Genomic DNA, 6,000 nt, shown 5'->3' on the forward strand with positions numbered 1-6,000 from the left:
ATACTGCATGTTTTGGGTATTTTAGATGCTATAAAACGTTTTTCTGATGTCAGTTAGGAAACAAAAAAGTGACGTCGGTTGTCCTTTAAATAAAGTCAGCAAGGACAAAATCTCAAAACGACAGACATCAGAACAAGAATGTCCAAAGTAGCAAACAAAACCATGAGTAAAATATGACAAGACAAAACAAACCTGACAGGGTGAAACAAACAATGACCTGACACAAAATGGTTGTGCCGGGTGTCCTTTTGACTGCCACTGATTAAAACAACCAACACCTGTGCAGCTGCAGATGGGGCCCTACAGTGCCACCCGTTGGTCACCAACCGGAACATGACAATAACGTCCATAACTTGAGAAAAAAATGGCAAAGACAAATCTTATTCATTCGCCCACCCATGGCTTTGGGAGCATCTGTGAAGAGATTTATTTCCGACCTCGCCATCACTTTCTCCAGGCTGTCTCCTCGCGTGAATGCCCTTGTACCCCCTCCCCCTTCAACCCCACACCTTCTCTCTGACGCTCCGCGTTGAATTAATTCTGCTTCACAAAGGATTTTCATAACCGGGTCTCACACATACTTTGCCACCGAGGGCTCGTCTGTGTATTAAATGGGTTAAGGCCTTTGTTAGTCCTTTAATCGGCCTGCATGGACTGAGGTGAGGAGGGCGGGGGGTTGGATTACATGCCCTGTACATGCTTCCAGCGTGTTTGCCTCATATAGCAGCACGGTGAGGGATAAATAAGGAGATATTACATTAACTCATTCACAGCCAGATGTGCAAAAATGTGTCAACTCCAGTGCCAGGGTTTTTGTCATTGTCACTCAAATTCCAAGACCCACAGAATATAGAGTTTTAGGACAACATAAACATTCAATGCAGTGTAAGAAACATTACACTGTTTTATTTCATCAGAGAAAGAGTTTATTCCTAAGTTATATGGGTCTGGAGTTATCTGTGCTTGAAATGGGGGCGTCTGTACAAAATACAATGCAATAAATACACATTGGTTTATATAGCGCTTTAACAACAGCTGAAGCTGGAACAAAGCGCTAACATGGAAAAAAGGCTAATGCTGTCCCCTTGTGGATGGGAAAAAACATTGCCAGAGGTCTGGCCATAGCTTTATCGGCACCCAAGCAAGAAAAAAAAACAAAGCCGAACTAATTCGAGAATGGTGCTTGATGTCATATTTTCAATTCCCGAATAAATTCGTGAATGGTAGTGAATGAGTTAAAGCCCCAATATGATGACGCGATGAGAAGAAAGGAGCGCTGATGCGTATGTGAAACTGTCGCTGCATGGAATTGAAGCGGATTAACGTGGGACAACAAATGTGAGACAATATCTTTCGTCAATGGATGCTACAGCTTTGTGTTTGCTTTCAACAGTTAGCTTGTAGCAGACGTGCACATTTCACCATGACGTCCCAGATCCACTGGTGAAAAGGACGCTTTTACCGTCTCCTCTTTCATCTAGAACTGCTTCATACGACAAAGATTGTGCAGAAAGTGCTTAAGATTGAACGACTGTCTATGTCTTTGTGTTATCATATTATTTGTTATTTAGTTTTTTTGTTCTTTTGACTTCAAGATGGCACCGTGAGAGAGACTGCCTTTACAGCAGCTCCTGTATTTAATTTTTCTTCTTTCTTTCCTTTCCTCTACCTTCCATCACTTTGCTTCGGTGAAATGTAAATTTCTCCACCACCTAATCCAATTCAATTCCATAGGACTTCCACCAATGGAACTATTTTGATGTTAACAAGTAGAAAAGCTCCCCGTTGACTTTGAAAAATTACATTTTTACGTAATTTAGAAAAAAACAACAACAAAATGGACTCTCCCCACTAAAAACTAATATGTGTTTAAAAAAAATTCCAAACATCAAGCTTATGCAGACAACTAGCGGCTGCTTCACAATGACAACAGGTCGAGGCCCTGAGCATCTGACGGTTCCTGGCCTAGAACCACCATTGCTATAATGAAACAAGCTATTTCCACATCAGCATTCACAAACATTTTCATCTGTACTGAACTTTGTCGCCTTTCGAGTGATATCAAAACACACACCCGAAACCTCAGGAGACCTGCTAAGCACCTGCTCACATAATTCAAAAGATAACTTCAAATATATTAAAAGCCAATTTTATTTATTTATTTGTCATGCAACACTATTTCTGGAGACAATAAACAACTTCACTACTACAGCATGCAAATGAATGTCCACGAATGGTAGACCCATTGAAGTGAAACAACATAAATCCACACACTAAAGCGGTAAAACAAAAAAACAAACAAAAAAAATCACATACTGGGTCTACTGACAGTCACTCTCACGATGTGTGCGCGCGCACACACACATCGTGTACGACACTTGCCAGCTGCCACAAAGTGAAGCTTCCATTACCTTCGAAAGCAAAGAGCGGACGGTCCTGTCCGCTGCACTCCTTTCCGCCGGTTTGGCTCCTTCCTTAGCAACAAGCGGCGGGCGGGTTCATGGTGTCATTGGCAAGAAGAGGGGATTGAAGGAAGAGGAACGCGGAGGAGAGAGAGAGAGAGAGAGAGAGAGAGAGAGAGAGAGAGAGAGAGAGAGAGAGAGAGAGAGAGAGAGAGAGAGAGAGAGAGAGAGAGAGAGAGAGAGAGAGAGAGAGAGAGAGAGAGCAGGCATTCTTTCTCGCTGCAGTGCGTTCCTCCTCCTCTTTCTTCACTCTGGTGGTTTAGTTGAGGAGATCCTTTCATCGTCCTCTCCTCTCCCTCGGTCAGATTGATGGCAAGAGAGGGAGAGAGAGATAGAGTGGGACAGAGAAAGAGAGTGAGAGAGGGGGAGAGAGACTGAGAGAGAGAGAGAGAGAGAGAGAGAAAGAGAGAGAGAGAGAGAGAGAGAGAGAGAGAGAGAGAGAGAGAGAGAGTGAGTGAGATAAAGAGAGAGCGAGAAAGAGAGAGTGTGTGGGAGAGAGAAAGGGTGTGAGAAGCAGAGAGAGAGAAAAAGACAGAGGGAGAGAGAAAGGGAGAGAGAGATAGACACAGAGAGGGAGACCCAGAGAGAGAGAGAGAGAGAGAGAGAGAGTGGGAGAAGGAGAGAGAGAAATGGAGAGAGATAGATATACGTATTTAGTATATATGTTTATATAGAGAGAGGGGGGAGGCAAGGAAGGAACGGAAGAAGAGAGAGTGGAACAGAGAAAGAGAGAGAGTGAGAGAGGGAGAGAGACTGAGAGAGAGAGACAGCGAGACAGTGAGAGAGAGAGGAGAGAGAGAAAGAGAGAGAGGGAGAAAGGGAGAGCGAGAAATAGAAAGAAATATATATAGAGAGAGAGAGGAAGGGAGGGGGGAGGGAGGGAGGGAGAGAGAGAGAGAGAGAGAGAGAGAGAGAGAGAGAGAGAGAGAAACAGGCAAATCAAGTTGGAATTTAAGTGGAGGAATTTAGAATGTAAAGGAATGTGCGTGTGTGTGTGCGTGTGTGTCAACGGGGTGGTAGAAAATAAGAAAGAAGAAACACTTCCTGAGCAGCGGAAGTCTAAGTAGTGAACGCCGTGTTATCGGCGTGCTGAGGGTGCTTATTCTCCTAAGTAGGCTAGGAGTTATTTTTATACCTCATATCTATAAATCACTGCATTATATAATAATAATGAAAACAAACTTGTAGCTTGAGGATGCACGTTCGCATGTCACTTCCTTCTACATGGAGTCATTCAAGCTTAAATGGCAACGGACGCATTTTTATTAATAACCCCCCCCCCTCCCTCTCCCGACCCCCACGATTACCTCTGCCTGTAACGCATGACTTTTTCGTGTAAGAGCTGCTGTGCAAATGTACATGCAATGAAGCTGAACAGCCACGCGATTTTGTGGAGTTTCTCGAGCTTGTACGTACCGCTTCAAGTGTAGATTTTATTATCCATCCAATCAGAATTCAGCTTTTAGTGTTGCTATGTCAAGATCCTCTACCCAAGCCCTGAATTCGGTCAGCGGCGACAGCTGATTGAACGTAACTTGTATGAGCAATGGGAGTTTTACGGAAGCTGATTAGGGCCGTTATAGAAAACAACATAAATTTTGCAAGAGTCTCACTTTGACTTCAGACTTTAAATATCAGAATAGTGACTTCCTTCTCATATAATGACTTTAATGATAATAATCCGTATAAAAGTCTGCTTACTGATATTAAAGTAACATTTTATTTTTTTTAAACTTTATTGGACCTAATCCTCTTCCGTAGATTTCTTTTCCTTGAACCGAGCCAATTTCAAATTCGTTCTCATCAGGTGCGAGAGTAATGATGACGTCACATCACTTCGTCTTCTGATTCGTTGGTTGGGAAAAAATATTGCTCAACAAATAAGTATTTATATTGTGTTGATATGATATCAGTTTTGTCAACCCATAATGGCTGAAGGAGAAGAAATGGATTTGGTTGGAGATTTACTGTTAAAGCCATTTTCAAGACAGACTTTTCAAGAAAAAATGAACATCATTAAGAAAGGTCGGTCTGTTATTTCCTGGCTAATAGCACCCTCTAGTGGACTTGTAGTAAATCACAGAACACTTTTTTCAGTCTGGATTGATTCAGACGTAGCACTACTGAAGGCCTACACTGAAATACAAGAGATTTTATTATTTTGTTTTTTTAAGCATCCTTCGCTGGTTTTGCCGGCTTTATACCCAATACCTTAAAGCGGTCCCCAACCCCCGGGCCGCGGACTCGGGGGTTGTAAATCGTACATTTCATTTACAAGCGCAAATTAATTGATCGTTATCACCCAACACCTTCATAGCCTTCATCATGACCTGAATGGGGGTATATTTAGTGAGATATTTAATAGCTAGCTCGATAGATAGCCAATAGATAGCTAGAAATATATTTAATAGCTAGCTAGATAGATAGCCAGCTAGCAAGATAGATAGCTAATATACAGCATGTAGATAGCAGGCTAGGTAGCCAGCTAGATAGCCTGCTAGCCAGATAGATAGCTAATAGACAGCAAATAGATCAACTCCCCGCAAGCTGGCGCACTCAAGCCCGCCAGCCCAATTTGAGGACGGCGCAGTGCCATTTGGACTCACAAAAACCACTTTTCACCTGAGCTTGTGCAAACGCCTCCTTGGCAGTCGCAGCGCTGACACGCGTCATGTCTGCCGCTCTGTGGTGCGCAACACATACATATTGGTTTATATAGCGCTTGAACGACAGCTGAAGCTGTAACAAAGTGCTCACATAGAAAAAAAGGACATGCTGCCCCCTTGTGGGGCAAAAACATTGCCAGAGGCCATGGCCAGCGCGTTATCATCACCCAAGCATGAAAAAACAAAACCCGAGCAAATTCGGGAATGTCACTCTACATCATATTTTCAATTACCGAATTAATTTGTGAATGGCAGTGCATGAGTCAGTCTGACATCAGATGTGCCCTGGAAAACAAGACAGTGATACCTCGGTTTACGACCCCCTTGGCTTCCGAACATTTCGGTTTACGAATGTCAAATTTATGAAAATTTTGCCTTGGCAGTGTGTTGGCTGCAAGGTTAAAATATCCCATAAATCACTTGATGCAAAAATCTCTCACCCCAGCTAAACAGATCACAATTGATGAGGAACTAGATAAAATTATCGCAGAGAAAGCACCTACTAGGGATCATTCCTCAAGATGGTGAAAGAAGATGGTTATGTTCCTCATCAAGTGTTTAATGCTGATGAAACCGGCCACTTCATTCCATCTGGCCATCAACGACCATCACAAAGGTAAATAAAACAACTTTATTATATAATACAGTTTATTTATTTAATTATAATACCATAGCACATTTATTATACATTAAATAAAGTGTATTTTGTGTAGTTTTAAGGCTTAGAAAATTAGAAAGTAGAAAATTATGTTTTATGTGGACCTGGGAACGGATTATTCTCATTTTAATGGTTTCCTATGGGAAATAAATTTTTGGGGTACACACTTTTCGCCTTACACACTCTGCCTGGGAACTAATTAAGTTCGTAAGCC

The 6,000-nt window shown here is 42.3% G+C and overlaps 1 protein-coding gene across 2 annotated transcripts in view; it reads right to left on the reverse strand.

Moving 5' to 3' along the window:
- LOC148893538 (regulator of G protein signaling 6-like) overlaps positions 1–2,867 on the reverse strand; it is a 56,551-nt gene extending 53,684 nt beyond the window's left edge. Inside the window, exon 1 of one of the 2 annotated variants that reach the window (XM_089004036.1) lies at positions 2,412–2,867. The gene's annotated coding sequence lies outside the window, so the exon portion shown is untranslated. The remainder of the gene's footprint in view (positions 1–2,411) is intronic. The other variant, XM_089004034.1, reaches the window with a different exon arrangement.
- Between the last annotated feature and the right edge of the window lie 3,133 nt (positions 2,868–6,000).

This window comes from Hippocampus bargibanti, linkage group LG09 (assembly GCF_051943395.1).
Source record: "Hippocampus bargibanti isolate YZ-2025 linkage group LG09, ASM5194339v1, whole genome shotgun sequence".
NCBI classification, from domain to species: domain Eukaryota; kingdom Metazoa; phylum Chordata; class Actinopteri; order Syngnathiformes; family Syngnathidae; genus Hippocampus; species Hippocampus bargibanti.